Below are 16,627 nucleotides of genomic sequence, written 5' to 3' on the forward strand. Positions count from 1 at the left end.
ATCCAGGTATATAACCCCATCTTGGTATATGTCCTCATCCTGGCCACATCCTGGTATATAGCCTCATACTGGTATATGTTCTCATCCTGGTATATGGCCCCATCCTGATATATGTCCCAATCATGTCCCCATCCTGGTATATAGCTTCATCATGTCCTCATCCTGGTATATGGCTCCATCCTAATATATCTCCCAATCTTGTCCCCATCCTGGTATACAGTTTTATCATGTCCCCATCCTGGTATATATGGCCCCATCATGTCCCCGTCCTGGTATATACAGTTAGGTACAGAAATATTTGGACAGTGACACAAGTTTTGTTATTTTAGCTGTTTATCAAAAATAGCAACAAAAAGAGGAGATAAAAACTCCCCCAAAAATGTATTATAAAATGTACTCACAGCAAAAAAGGGGCAACCAGTCCAGTTAGCCCAGGCCAACACATCTAATGCACAAACAGGATGCAGACAAGCCTCTCAACATGATGGACACTTCACAGGTGCAAGGTAAATTGCACACCAGTGGCGCGCATAGGGCACTGTTCACACTTGTATGCGCATGGTGTCCAGCCAGCAACCTATTACCACGCCCTTACTATTAGATTAGGCGGGTTACTCGGACACTACTCACTGCAGCACGCAAGGGACAGAAATTCCACTATGCACGGCCGTATTAAGAGGCCCGGCTGCACCCCGCATAGTCAAAGTGCAAAAAATACATATAAAATATATGTGAGGTATTAGTTTGTAAATTGGCCAATGTAGGTAAGCCCACAATCCTCATCACGGATCCTCACGCTTGCGGGTCCCTACACTGATAAATATCAAAAATAGCAACAAAAAGAGGAGATAAAAACTCCCCCAAAAATGTATTATAAAATGTACTCACAGCAAAAAAGGGGCAACCAGTCCAGTTAGCCCAGGCCAACACATCTAATGCACAAACAGGATGCAGACAAGCCTCTCAACATGATGGACACTTCACAGGTGCAAGGTAAATTGCACACCAGTGGCGCGCATAGGGCACTGTTCACACTTGTATGCGCATGGTGTCCAGCCAGCAACCTATTACCACGCCCTTACTATTAGATTAGGCGGGTTACTCGGACACTACTCACTGCAGCACGCAAGGGACAGAAATTCCACTATGCACGGCCGTATTAAGAGGCCCGGCTGCACCCCGCATAGTCAAATATATATTTTATATGTATTTTTTGCACTTTGACTATGCGGGGTGCAGCCGGGCCTCTTAATACGGCCGTGCATAGTGGAATTTCTGTCCCTTGCGTGCTGCAGTGAGTAGTGTCCGAGTAACCCGCCTAATCTAATAGTAAGGGCGTGGTAATAGGTTGCTGGCTGGACACCATGCGCATACAAGTGTGAACAGTGCCCTATGCGCGCCACTGGTGTGCAATTTACCTTGCACCTGTGAAGTGTCCATCATGTTGAGAGGCTTGTCTGCATCCTGTTTGTGCATTAGATGTGTTGGCCTGGGCTAACTGGACTGGTTGCCCCTTTTTTGCTGTGAGTATATTTTAGCTGTTTACAAAAACATGTTCAGAAATACAATTATATATATAATATGGGCTGAAAGTGCACACTCCCAGCTGCAATATGAGAGTTTTCACATCCAAATCGGAGAAAGGGTTTAGGAATCATAGCTCTGTAATGCATAGCCTCCTCTTTTTCAAGGGACCAAAAGTAATTGGACAAGGGACTCTAAGGGCTGCAATTAACTCTGAAGGCGTCTCCCTCGTTAACCTGTAATCAATGAAGTAGTTAAAAGGTCTGGGGTTGATTACAGGTGTGTGGTTTTGCATTTGGAAGCTGTTGCTGTGACCAGACAACATGCGGTCTAAGGAACTCTCAATTGAGGTGAAGCAAAACATCTTGAGGCTGAAAAAAAAGAAAAAATCCATCAGAGAGATAGCAGACATGCTTGGAGTAGCAAAATCAACAGTCGGGTACATTCTGAGAAAAAAGGAATTGACTGGTGAGCTTGGGAACTCAAAAAGGCCTGGGCGTCCACGGATGACAACAGTGGTGGATGATCGCCGCATACTTTCTTTGGTGAAGAAGAACCCGTTCACAACATCAACTGAAGTCCAGAACACTCTCAGTGAAGTAGGTGTATCTGTCTCTAAGTCAACAGTAAAGAGAAGACTCCATGAAAGTAAATACAAAGGGTTCACATCTAGATGCAAACCATTCATCAATTCCAAAAATAGACAGGCCAGAGTTAAATTTGCTGAAAAACACCTCATGAAGCCAGCTCAGTTCTGGTAAAGTATTCTATGGACAGATGAGACAAAGATCAACCTGTACCAGAATGATGGGAAGAAAAAAGTTTGGAGAAGAAAGGGAACGGCACATGATCCAAGGCACACCACATCCTCTGTAAAACATGGTGGAGGCAACGTAATGGCATGGGCATGCATGGCTTTCAATGGCACTGGGTCACTTGTGTTTATTGATAACATAACAGCAGACAAGAGTAGCCGGATGAATTCTGAAGTGTACCGGGATATACTTTCAGCCCAGATTCAGCCAAATGCCGCAAAGTTGATCGGACGGCGCTTCATAGTACAGATGGACAATTACCCCAAGCATACGGCCAAAGCTACCCAGGAGTTCATGAGTGCAAAAAAGTGGAACATTCTGCAATGGCCAAGTCAAACACCAGATCTTAACCCAATTGAGCATGCATTTCACTTGCTCAAATTCAGACTTAAGACGGAAAGACCCACAAACAAGCAAGACCTGAAGGCTGCGGCTGTAAAGGCCTGGCAAAGCATTAAGAAGGAGGAAACCCAGCGTTTGGTGATGTCCATGGGTTTCAGACTTAAGGCAGTGATTGCCTCCAAAGGATTCGCAACAAAATATTGAAAATAAAAATATTTTGTTTGGGTTTGGTTTATTTGTCCAATTACTTTTGACCTCCTAAAATGTGGAGTGTTTGTAAAGAAATGTGTACAATTCCTACAATTTCTATCAGATATTTTTGTTCAAACCTTCAAATTAAACGTTACAATCTGCACTTGAATTCTGTTGTAGAGATTTCATTTCAAATCCAATGTGGTGGCATGCAGAGCCCAACTCGCGAAAATTGTGTCACTGTCCAAATATTTCTGGACCTAACTGTATAGCCCTATCATGTCTCCATCCTGGTATACAGCCCCATCCTTGTATATGTCCTCATCATGGCCACATCCTGGTATATAGCCCCATCCTGGTATATGTCCCCATCCTGATGTATAGCTCCATCCTAGTATATGTCCCAATCATGTCCCCATCCTGGTACATGTCGACGTCCTGGTAATCATGATCCCCCAGCACGCAGCACACAGTAAAAAAAACTAAACAGTTATACTCACCTTCCTGAAGCTCCCCTGGTGTCATGCTCCGGTGCTGGCATGCTGGCAACTGAGCAGCGTGTAAGCGGCGCAGTGCATGACATCACTGTCATGTGCGACCACTTACAGCACTGTCAGCTGCGTCAGAATATTTGCTGCTCCCCAAGCCCAGGATTATGGGCATGGGGAGCAGTGACCATTCATAGCCTTAATTTGCGGCTGGCACAACTCAGAGCAGGGACCCAACAGGTCTCTGTGCTGTGATGTATTTCAGCTAGATGCACGACCTTGGACACACATCCAGCTGAAACAGGTACTGGGGTCGGCGGCCCTCTACACCCCTGGGCCTGGTTTGGTTCCCTGTGACCGCGATTGTTACACCCCTGAGTCCAGTCACAGCCCAGACCTGAATCCAGTGGATAATCTGTGGGTGACCTGAAGAGAGCGCTGTACACAGGAGATGTCCTCACAATCTGACAGATTTGGAGCTACTGCAAGGAAAAGTGGGCAGAGATTGGCAATTCTAGATGTGCCACGCTGTGATAGACTCCTACCATAAAAGACTGAATGTTGTCGTAAATTCAAAGGATTCTTCAAATAACTATTATATTAGTTTAAGGTTGTGCTTTTCTATGCAACTATATTATTTTGGTTGTTTATTTTCCTTGTCCACACAAAAAGATTTCAGTTTGTTTCTCATTGTTTTGTACAGATTATGGATGATATTAGAAAAAGTTTTGAAATTCTTCTTCTTTGTATGATTTTTTGAATATGACAAAAACCTGGCATTTTAAAAGGACTGTGTAGAGACATACCTGAGTAAAGTTTGCTCAGATGGTTTTAAAAAAAAAACAGGAACAATCATGGAAAAGGAGAAGATAACGTTAGAATAAACACTGTTGGTTTTTTTCTTCAAGAAAATAAACTTGCCACTAGCAACTGACTTTTAGGTCATTGGTCACGTCAACCACAAACATGGCAACGCAACTCTGATGACCAAAGCCCCAAATCTCTTTAATCTAGACCTCATTAAATGTCTATATACATACAAGGGCAAAAATCAATTCAATTAAGAGTTCTATAAAAACATATCTTGGTTTAATCATATACCGGGCAGGGAGAGAGAGCTCCTCTTTGGAGTAAAGTCAGTCCTGTACGCTAGAGATTTGTTAATGAATCCTACAGATTTCATGAATCTGCTAACAGTTTGGAGTTAAATGTAAGGATGTGTTTTCCATCAGCGGGAACTGAGGTAATTCCATTTTAAAATGCACTAATATATAAAAAGTCCAGAAATACTGTAAATAGTTTTACCAGATTCCTTGCTATCCCGTTGGGATAAATCACTGGAACATCAGGGCAAAGCCAGTCGAAATCTCAGTGTCTACGGCTGTTGTGGCCCTCATTTATATTATCATCCAACTATCCTCAAGCCAAAAATTTTCAGGATATGTCCGAAAAAGTTTTGGTAACTTTTGAGATGTTCCACCCAAAAAGACCCAATAGACACACAAAAGAGTATAGGAAAAGCAGATGTGAAAGAGATTACAGGAGAGGGACATCGAGAATGTGCTAAAGAAAAATATTTTGGCAACGACCCGTCGAATGAATGAATACTCTCCAGTTTCCCTTATGTAATATCTGGATTTCTCCTCTGTCACCTCATCTGGAAAAGTTTTGTTGGCCAAAAGTTGTACGATTTATTGAAAGTTGTTTTATGACAAGCTTATGCAAGTTAACAAGGGCTGAACTCCTGCCTGCGCTGAGAACATTCAGGAACCAGGACTGGGCATAAGTTTCCATCTGGTTGTAACAGTTTCATGTCCGATTGGCACTATAGTGTAGAATATTATTAATATAATTTAGGGTAAATTTTGACCAGCTTAGAAAGAATTCAAACAATCCAAAATTCACCAAAATGTGAATTGAAGAGATGGTTGCACCAGAGGGCTAAAAAAGTGACAACTAGAAGAAGAGCATGATGTCTACGATGGTTGTCTCTTACTTTCTCCCACTTGACTATAAAGAGGTGGTAGATTGTTTTTTATACCTATTAAGCAGATATTTTACGCTGACTAAACTGGCGTTTGTCTCCTGGGCTAAGCTCACTCTATTTTTTTTTTACTCCAATCAATTTTTATTGTAGGAAGTTACATTACAAAAAAAAAGGAGAAATTCAGGTATCATTGGCAATAATACACAAAGAAAACCACGCTGTAACATGTGGTAGTAACACCTTTGATTATGATTCACATTTCCTGTCACACCACCACCAATCATGTCTGATGCAAGTTGCAACTTTTTTTTAGGTTAATCAATACCCAATACGTATAGAGTCAACCTACCAATTTACTCTTTAATCCTCAAAATGAGGGATCCAAACAACCAGAACCAGAGAGTAAGAAAGGAAGATAAGAAAAGGGAGGGGAGAGAGAGGTGGGGGAGATGGGGAGAGCCATGGATGGTTGCAAGGAAGCAACCAGGGAGGGGGGGGAGGGTATTGGATGGCGTTTCGGGGTAGCCCGAGCAGTAAAAACAACAGAGATTTAAACACCTTGACTATTGACATGTGGTATGGGTGAACTCCCTGCGTAACACACACTTTGACCCTATTTGACCCGTTTTTAATTATCAACAGTTTGCCCTGGAAACAGATGCCTGACAGGGGATGCATATACAGAGTTTAGCCACGTGTCCCAAATGTGAAGTATTTTGTTTTTGGCGCGGATGGAGTGAGCCAGACAGAACTCGTATTGGCATTGGAGATTAATTCGGTTATATAGTTCAACTAATGTAGGCGTCTTTGGGGATTTCCAGTGCAAACTTATGCAATATCTGGCAGCTACTAGAATGTGAACTAATAAACCCCTGGATTCCCAGGAGAACTCCTCTATACCCACGTTTAGCACTGCCAGAGCCGGATTCGGATTAATAGGATTTCCTGTCAGCTCACCCATCAGGCCAAACACCTCCAACCAGAACGAGAAAACCTTGGGACAAGCCCACCAGCAGTGACCAAGAGTACCTCTTTGGAGGCAGCCCTTCCAACAATGTGGCGAATAATTTGGGAGGAACTGTGCTAAGTTGGCTGGGGACCGATACCATCGCAGGTGTACTTTTTTCAGTTGCTCCAGATGATTTATACACTTGGAATATTTTTGGATATTTGCTGATGCCGAGTGCCAGTGTGAAGGAGAGGTAGAGACACTCAACTCCACGTCCCATTTATTCATATAAGGAGATTTTTGCTCTTCGGGGGGGTTATTGAGCCATTTGTATGTCGAGGAGATACCTTTGGATTTAATTATCTTTTTAAATACCAAAGCTTTTGTTGTAGGTAACAGAGGCTTTGACTTTGGAGGAAATTTAGAGGCCAGAAAATGACTAATTTGGATGTGTTGATAGAAACAGCCCTTTAAAGAGGGGTGTTCCCGTACTATTTCATTAAAGGGGTTAACACCCAAATCAGAGTATAGATCTGCCAGCACTGTAATGCCCGATCCCTCCCACCTAGCCAGATTCAAAAAGGGGATTTGAGATTCCAACGACTTGAGGGAAATCTCTGAAAGAGGAATCTGAATCTTATGAATCAAGTCATTTCGCCAGACCTCCAGGGAGGCTGACATGGTGGGAACACACGGGGAGAACCGTGAACGGCTCAAATATTCTGCTTCCATCATTCTTCTGACCGAGCCCTGGCGGGACAGGAAATTTTCAATCTGAGCCCATCTATGTGAATTACCTGGACGCCACCATTCCTTTAGTGATTCAATTAGTAAGGCTTTATAATATGCCGTTATGTTTGGGGTGCCCAATCCCCCTAAGTCATATGGGGGGTATAACACTTTACCTGCGACCCTAGCCCTTTTATTACCCCAGACAAATTTGTTAGTCAACGATTGAAGTTTCATCAGGGTTTTGTGAGAAATTTTGATGGGAAGGCATCTGAGCACATACAATATTTTGGGTAAGAAAACCATTTTAAAGGACTGTATCCTGGCCATCCAGGACAATGATATTTTGTCATACCTTCCCAATTCCTTTTCTAAATTTTGGATCAGAGGTTCCAAATTTTCTTTAATTAACATCTGCGATGGTGTCAGCTTAATACCCAAATAAGGTATCCCCCTGTCGCACCATTTGAATTGAAAGGCCCCCTCCAGCGCACTCCTGGCCTCCGCCGGTACATTAAACGGCAGTATCAAAGACTTTGCCGCATTAAGCTTATAATACGACACTTTAGAAAAGTTTGATAATGTGTTCACCACTGCTGTAATCGACACTGCAAGGTTAGAACAGGAAATTATCACATCGTCTGCGTATAAACCAAGTTTATGTTCAAATTCCCCAACTCTTATACCAGAAATGGCTATGTTTTTTCGTATAGCTTCCGCCAGAGGTTCTACCATTAAAGCAAAAATAGCGGGAGACAATGGACACCCCTGGCGGGTGCCATTACTTATTTGAAATTTAGATGACAGAAACCCCGATGCCAACACTGACGCATTTGGGTAAGAGTAGAGGGCTAGAATGGATGACTTTATTTTCCCCAAGAACCCGAATTTTGTTAGAACTCTCTCCAGGTATCCCCAGTGCACCCTGTCAAAGGCTTTTTCAGCATCAAGAGACAGGAATGCACTGGGTTCACCCGATATCTCCACCAGTCCAATCAAGTCAAGCATCCGTCTGGTGCCATCCTTAGATTGCCTGCCTGTCACAAACCCAACTTGGTCTGGAGCCACTAAGGTCGGGATCACTTTATGAAGTCTATCTGCCACTAGTTTGGCATAAATTTTAACATCACAATTTAGGAGTGAAATGGGCCTAAAATTACCCGGGGTGTCTGCAGGTTTCCCTGGCTTTGGTAGCGTGATAATTATCGCTTCTAAGTTGTCTGGGGAAATTGACCCTTTATTTTGCCAAAAATTTAAGGTTTTTGACATAAAGGGGGACAGAGTGGATGTAAATTGTTTGTAATATTCGTATGGCAGCCCATCGGGGCCCGGGGCAGAGTTAGACTTAGTCATTTTGATGGCACCTAGGATTTCATGTGTAGTAAAGGGAAGATTAAGTTCCTCTAATTGCTCATCTGAGACCCGGGGAAGATCCAGGGTGTCTAGGAAACCCTGTATATCCACTTGAGTCAGCTGTGACGTATTGGAATCATATTTTAGATTATACAGGGCCTCATAGTATTTCGCAAATGCTTCTGCTATTTCAATGGGATGTCTAGTGATTGTTCCGTTTGGGTCCCTGAGGAATTCTATTTTAGATTGGATCTCACGTTTTTTCGTCCTTCTTGCCAATAAGGACCCCGCTCTATCCCCCATAGCATAAAATGTCGATCTATTTTTTTTAAGATTATGTTCGTATTTTTGCAGGAGTAGGGATCTTAGTTGGAATCTATGGGTTACAATTTCTTTAGTCAAGTTAGGGGATGCTTTGGCTTTATTCAGGGATTCAAGGTGATGAATACGGGTTAATATATATTTAATATCTGCGTCTTTTTGCCGTTTTTGGATGGAGGCTATTTTTATGAGCTGCCCTCTGACTACGGCTTTATGCGCAGCCCACAGGGTCTCGTCAGAAATTTCCCCATTATTATTAAGTTTAAAATATTCTGTTAACACTGACTCTACTTCATCATGTACCTTCTGCCTACCAAGCAAGCTGGTATTCAGTCTCCACCTACGGGAATTTTGAACATTAAAGCTACCCTGAACAGACAAAGAGATCGGCGCATGATCTGACCAAGTAATTAAACCAATATCAGCTGCCACACAATTACTTATAGATTTGCTGTCGACCAAAAAAAAATCAATTCTACTGTATGAGCGATGCCTGGAAGAGAAGAATGTATAGTCTCTTTCTGATGCGTGCAAATATCTCCAGATGTCATGAAAATGGAATTCATTGATGAGATGCTTAAGTTCCTTAGCATGTGGGATGCTGGTGTTGGAGCAATCCATGGAGCGTATTACAGGTATATTAAAGTCTCCACAGATGATTTCCGCCCCTGTGGCAGTATCTTTGAATGCTTGGAAAAATTTCCTAGCAAAGGTCAATTGTGATGAATTTGGGGAGTAGACCGTTGCCAAGGTATAAGGGACGCTGTTGATGTAACAAGACAAAATAATATATCTTCCATCCGCTCCATAACTGACATTTATCAATTTAAAGGCCACTGAGTTCTTTATTAAAATGGCCACTCCTCCTCTTTTTTTTGAGTCATTAGCAAAAAAGGTGTGTTGGAAGCTTGGATGAAGTAGCCGTTTATTATCTGTGGAAAGAAGGTGGGTCTCCTGAATGCACGCTATATCACAGTTAGATGCCTTCACCTCTCTCCACATCATTGACCTTTTTGCTGGGGAGTTGAGTCCGTTCACATTAATAGACAATATCTTAATTCTCATATTGGAGCCGCAGGGGGGTTTGAATTCCTAGAAACGCCATCAGGGATGAGAGGGGCTAGACCAGCAAGGAATTGAGAGAAATTTCCAGAAAAAATTAAGGAACATTTGTGAGAAGAGGAACAAAAACAAAAAAATTCCAACAACACCGGTTTGCCCCGAGTAGGGTGCCCGGTGTATAACCGCTCGCCATAGGCGAGAACATCAGGGGGGCTACGTGACATCCCGTGTCACAGGAGCAGGGACAGCAGGTGCCATAAGCAGGAAGGAGTCCCAGCTAAGCTACTGACCATTCAGGGTTAATCCTGTCTGGAGGGCCTCTATGATTCTCCTGCCCACCAGGGTTTGGTGGGTGGGCTATTCCCCAGTCATCCAGCAGTTTGCCAAGCTGAGAAGGAGTATGACATATGTGAGTGCCTCCATCTTTGAAAATTATCATCTTCACCGGAAAACCCCACTTGTACTTGATGTCTTGATCTCTAAGGAGTTTAGAAAGGTGGGCAAATTCTCTTCTTTTATTAAGAGTTGCAGCAGAAAGATCTGGGAAGATTTTTAGTCCCATGAAAGTGTCTGGCAGGGCTGGATTTCCCCTCAGTGTGTGAAGCACAGCTTCTTTTGTTTTATAGAAATGAAGTCTAGCCAGGACATCTTTAGGCAGAGCTGGATCTATGCCTTTGGCTTTAGGGACTCTATGAATCCTGTCCACTATCAGGTCTCTGGTGTCCCATCCAGGGAGTATAAGCTGCAGAAACTTGTGGAAGTATTCCTGGAGGTCTTTATCTGCTACTGATGAGGGAATCCCTCTGATTTTTAGGTTATTTCTTCGGGATCTGTCCTCTATATCACTGATTTTAAGTTTTAGTGCCTCCACCTCCTTTTCCAAAGCTGTGTTAGCATCTATCAGATTGTTATGTGATATTGCAAATTCAGCCATTTTAGTTTCTACATGCTCTGTGCGAGCCCCTAGAGACCTGATCTCTTCCTTCAGCTCTCTTACTATTTCTCTGAGATCAGCCTGCAAGGAAGCCCTCAGCGTTTTCAGCAGAGCTTGCATTGTTTCCTCTGTCAGAGGAATGGCTGTGCAGCCTTTCAAGCAGCCTGTTTCTCCCTGTGAGGAGTGGGAAGAAGCTGAGTGGGAAGCCATCTTGCTTGGTGAGGAGAGATCCCTATCCAGGGGGAAGAAGTCTGTCAGTTTGGCTGGAGTGCCAGTTTTTTTAGGTCTCCCCTTAGGCATAGCTGGGGGCTGGGGTTACTCACACCTCCTGTAGCTGGTAATCCTGTTATCTGTGAGCTTATAAGAGCTGGTTTATCCTGCTGTAAGCACAGAGCTCTCCTTCAAGCAGCCGTCGCCATCAGCGTGCAGGCCACGCCCCGGCTAAGGTCACATCTTTTCGAGGTGGTATGGTCACTCCTGGTCAGATATCAGGTCAGAGGTGAAGGTGGGTCAGGGATTGAAAACAGAAGAGAGGTCAACATCTGACAAACCAAAGGAGAAGACAAAGATCTAACTAGAGTATGAGAAAAATCAGGGACTAGCAAGTAGCAAGTGACAATCCAGGAGCAAAACAAGACTGAAATCCAGAGGAAAGCCTCAGGTCAAGGTTATCTATGAGACAAATTGTACCTTATCCATAAGAGATAAAGTTTCCAGGAAAAGTCCTTATTTGTCGCAATGTGTCATGTTTTAGAATTGCAGGTTACAACATTATGGGAGGTTTAAGGCAAACTTGTTGCTTTTTCCATTGTACAAATTAAACTACATCTTATTTGACAGAGGGAATGAGATGATACCGACTTTTTTCGATTCCTAGGGAAATCAACATTTCAGGTTCTTCCAAATAGTTCTGGTTTCCATTCTCTCAAAATATAGGATGTTAGGAATAGTGCTTGATAATATTCATGCAATGAAAAGAAAAAGGTTTTCGTGGATGTTTGCAAAGTTCACACTCACTTACGCAAATCCCTGCAGTCTTTGTGCTGGGGATGATAATGAAGACTGTTTTAGCGCATTTCGGTCCTTGTCCTAATTGCTGCCATATCTATTCAGCAGGCGGTGGTGGAATAGCGGCGAAATCCTTGGCCTTTGCTGTTTTTGTTGTTGAAATCATGAACAATATGTAAAATATCTACGTAGAAACCCAGAACAATGACTGAAGGCTGCTCCACAGACAAGAAATTCAGAGGGAATGTTTTCTTTTCGTCCTAGACCTCCCTAACACTCGCTGATGGAGGATTGTGTTGGCATATTTTGAAATCTCGTTTACGGCTTTGAGTTAGAACATTATGTACAGGGCAGGAAGGATTATTTGGCTTCATGTAACAAAACAATCTATCCCTCAAGTCATCAACAGTACCTTTTTATACGGAGACTTTAGCTGATGCAGAACCACTCCAACATCTATAAATCATATCACCACCAAAATTAACAAAACTCGAAGAGGATGATCAGAACTGTAGCATTTGGCAAGATTTTTGGCAAATACAGAAAATAGATCCTATAACTGCAACCCTGGTGAGGACAAAGATGTAACTAGAAGAATAACCAGGAATCAAAAGCAGGAGAACTACAGCTCCAAAATGATTAGCAACAAATCAAATGACGCAAAACGGCGCAAAATGTACATGTCAAGGTCAGGATCAAAGTCAGAGACAAACACAAGGTAATTAGCTTAAAGGGAATCTGTCAGCAGGTTTTTGAAACCTGATCTGAGAGTAGCATAACGTAGGGGAAGAGATCATGATTCCAGTGATGGGTCACTTACTGGGCTGCTTGGTATAGTTTTGATAAAATCATTGTTTAATTAGCAGTAGATTATCATTAGAGGACTACTTGGCCTTCTGCCAGGTAGGCCAGCATATTCCTGAACTTTCTATCACTGCTAGATCTGCAGCAGAGAAAACATTGAAAGTATCAAAATGACACTAAATAGCTCAGTAAATGACTCATCACTGGAATCAGAATCTCTGCCCCTACATTATGCTGCTCTCAGATGAGGTAGCAAAAACCTGGTGGAAGATTCTCTCTAAGGCCCCCTTCACATGTCCATTTAAAAAAAGCACATGTAGCGTGTTCTGTTTTGACCATCCATGTGTATGTATGTGTCATCCATCTGCTGTTCCAGTTAACAAAATGCTTGACACTGAAATGAATGGGTTTTTATGTGTTAAAGATGTGCAGCTAGATAGAAAGACAGCTATTAACCAATTAAATGATTAATTGAAAAAAATAACGTGGGAACTCCCCCTTTTTTACAACAAGCAAAGGTAAAGCAGACAGCTCGGGGCTGATAATAGGCTGGGAAGGTCCATGATTATTGGGCTCTTCCCAGTCTAAAAATAGCAGCCCGCAACCGCCCCATAAGTGGCACATCAGATTAGATGCTTCACCTCGGCTTTTTCTAAATGCTCTGGTGCAGTGGCAATCAGGGTAATGGTAGTTGAGGTTGACGTAAACTGTGTAATAACGGCTGGCATCAAGCCCTGGTGTTAGTAATGGATAGGTGTCTATCAGACACCCCCATTACTAACCCAGTAATCAACCAAAAAAAGACTTACCCTCGGAAAAAACAATGTGAAAAACTCAATAAACAGTCCCTGTAACTTGCCCTCGTTTACAATTTTATAAAAAAACTAAAACAAAACATGCAGCTCTGTTGTAGTCCAGGGAATCCGCAGTAGTCCAGCAAATCCATCGCAGTCCAAAAAAGGATATCAGAAAAACCCCCCCACAAACATACAAACACAGGGAAAAAAACAAGACACTTACCCTCATTCACCACTTTATGCAAAAGAGAGAAAAAACTTCCCAACTGGTCTAACGTAGTCCAGGCATTCCAATGGACAAAGTCTAGGGAGTATCTGAAAGTGGTGTCTGAAAGACTTCTCTCCAATATTAACCCCTGGGCTTGATGCCAGCTGTCAATTCACAGCTGACATCAACCCCAAAAGTGTTACCCCAACTGCCACCACACCAGGGTACTTGGGACAAGCCAGTCAAAGTGCCAGAATTGGTGCATCTAATGGATGCGGCATTTTTGGGGTGGATGTGGGCTGCTATTTTTAGACTGTGAAAGGCCAAATAACCATGACCCTTCCCAACCTGAGAACACCAGCCCCCAGCTGTCTGCTTTATCTTGGCTGGTTATCATTAATAGCGGGGACCCCACACCGTGTTTTTAAAATTATTTATTTATAAATAAATAATAAAAAAGATGGTGTAATATGCAATCTATTTTTCATAGTCAGCCAAGGTAAAGCAGACAGCTGAGGGCTGCAGTCTGCAGCTGTCTGCTTAACCTTGGCTGGTTATCAAAAAATAAGGAGACCTCACAACATTTTTTTTATTATCATTTATTTTGCTGCGAGCAGCATCCAGGCATTTTCCCCATGCTGTAAGGTTGCTGATTGGCTGTGCTGCAGCTTCTCAACAAACTTTATTTAGCATCTGAACTTCAAACTTGACCACGGACTTTCTGTGAGAAGTCCGTGTTCGAGTTTGAGCCCCGGACGCTTAGTGTCCGGTACGAACCACAAATTTTACTGTTCCGGGTTTGCTCATCCCTATGTGGCTGCTATTCAAATTGAACCTCCATTCGTCACCTAATTGATCTTGAATCTAAGACTTAGGTATCCTTGCATCTTACAAAATGCAAAGTTAATTACAAGACTTTCTTTAGGCTCGCAATTGGTGTAAGAGATGAGTGGTACAGCTAAACTTAGCAGTGCGAAAACAGTCTCTTTGGCACCACATAATTAGACATTAGTATTCTAAATGGTAGATGAGGAGTCTTATTACAGATTTTTCAATGGGGCAAGGACGTTCAACTTATGCCTTTGAGTAGGAGACCTAGCTTCCCTTACTTTTTCCTTAAATGGACTGTCTATAGTGATGAGCAAGCGAGCTCGCCACTGCTCGATACTTGATCGAGCATTGGGGTGCTCGGGTATACATATTTAACAGCAGTTAGACAGCCAATCAATATGTGGGGATTGCCTGTCATACACGGTAATGCCGTAGGCATGTTGCCAACTGGCATTACTATGATTGGCCGACCACATTGCGTTATAGCATGCTAGGATCACATTGCATCACCCGGACCGACCGGAGGCTCTCCTGACAGGAGTGTGTCAGCTGCATAGAAATGCATGGAGCTAACACGCACCTGTCAAGAGAGCCACGGCAGGTCTGGGATGTGCAATGCGATCATAGAGCGAGTCCCATGCAAGTTGTGACTCCAGTCTTAGGGATACTTTGCACGCTGCGAGATCGTCGGGGTCAAATCGAAAGTGACGCACATCCGGCGCCGGTAATGACGTCGCAACATGTAAAGCCTAGATAATCGGTGATCTGCTTCACGTGTGAGTTCGTATGCGACCTGTGGTACTACACACCTTCACCGGGCCCTGGGGCCAGCCTCACTCTCGGGAGGCCACCACATCTAACTGCACCCAACATCAGCCCCAGGCGTCCCCTAACCTGCAGTGGTGGTCGCCCTGACCGCAAATACCAAGAGTGGCGTCACGAATCCCCCATTGAAGTTAACCTATCTGTGACCAGAAGATTTCCAAACCCGTGGAGACCCTGCGACGACCTGTACCTGAAGGTAATGCGGAGCTATACAACAGCATAGCTGGGTCACTAGACCAATAACCCTGCAAGGTCCAATTTAATTGTCATAATAGAGAACCTCAAGAAGTTATAATCTTCCTTGTTTGGTAACGATGACTAGATCCAAAGAGAATAATATGAACCCCAATATCTCTACGGGTCCCATAGCCATTGCATGATCTTAGTTCTCATCATTCTTAGGCGGGCTTTGCACACTACGACATTGCAGGTGCGATGTCGGTGGGGTCAAATTGAAAGTGACGCACTTCCGGCATCGCAGGCGACATCGTAGTGTGTAAAGCCTAGATGATACGATTAACGAGCGCAAAAGCATCGTAATCATATCATCGGTATAGCGTTGGCGTAATCCATAATTACGCTGACGCGACGGTCTGATGTTGTTCCTTGCTCCTGCGGCAGCACACATCGCTGTGTATGAAGCCGCAGGAGCGAGGAACATCTACCGGCGTCAACGTGGCTCCCATAGGATATGTGGAAGGAAGGAGGTGGGTGGGATGTTTACATCCCACTCATCTCCGCCCCTCCGCTCCTATTGGCCGCCTGCCGTGTGACGTCGCAGTGACGCCACACGACCCGCCCCCTTAATAAGGAGGCGGGTCGCCGGCCAGAGCGACGTCGCAGGACAGGTGAGTCCATCTAAAGCTGCCAGCTATCACAAGGATATCGCAGCTGCGACGGGGGCGGGGACTATCGCGCTCGGCATCGCAGCATCGGGGTACTTTGCATGCTGCGATATCGCTACTGCGATATCGTCGGGGTCAAATCGAAAATGACGCACATCCGGCGCCGGTAACGACGTTGCAACGTGTAAAGCCTAGATGCGACGATAAACGAGCGCAAAAGCGTCGAAAATCGGTGATCTGTGTAGCGTCGGTCATATTCATAATGTTGCACCAATAGGAGATACGATGTTGTTCCTCGTTCCTGCGGCAGCACACATCACTGTGTATGAAGCCGCAGGAGCGAGGAACATCTTACTTGCCTCCACCGGCTATGCGGAAGGAAGGAGGTGGGCGGGATGTTTACGTCCCGCTCATCTCTGCCCCTCCGCTTCTATTGGCCGCCTGCCGTGTGACATCGCTGTGACGCCGCATGACCCGCCCCCTTAAGAAGGAGGTGGGTCGCCGGCCAGAGCGACGTCGCAGGACAGGTAAGTGCGTGTGAAGCTGCTGTAGCGATAATGTTCGCTACGGCAGCTATCACAAGATATCGCATGTGCGACAGGGGCGGGTACTA

This window comes from Anomaloglossus baeobatrachus, chromosome 5, assembly GCF_048569485.1.
Source record: "Anomaloglossus baeobatrachus isolate aAnoBae1 chromosome 5, aAnoBae1.hap1, whole genome shotgun sequence".
Classification (NCBI taxonomy): domain Eukaryota; kingdom Metazoa; phylum Chordata; class Amphibia; order Anura; family Aromobatidae; genus Anomaloglossus; species Anomaloglossus baeobatrachus.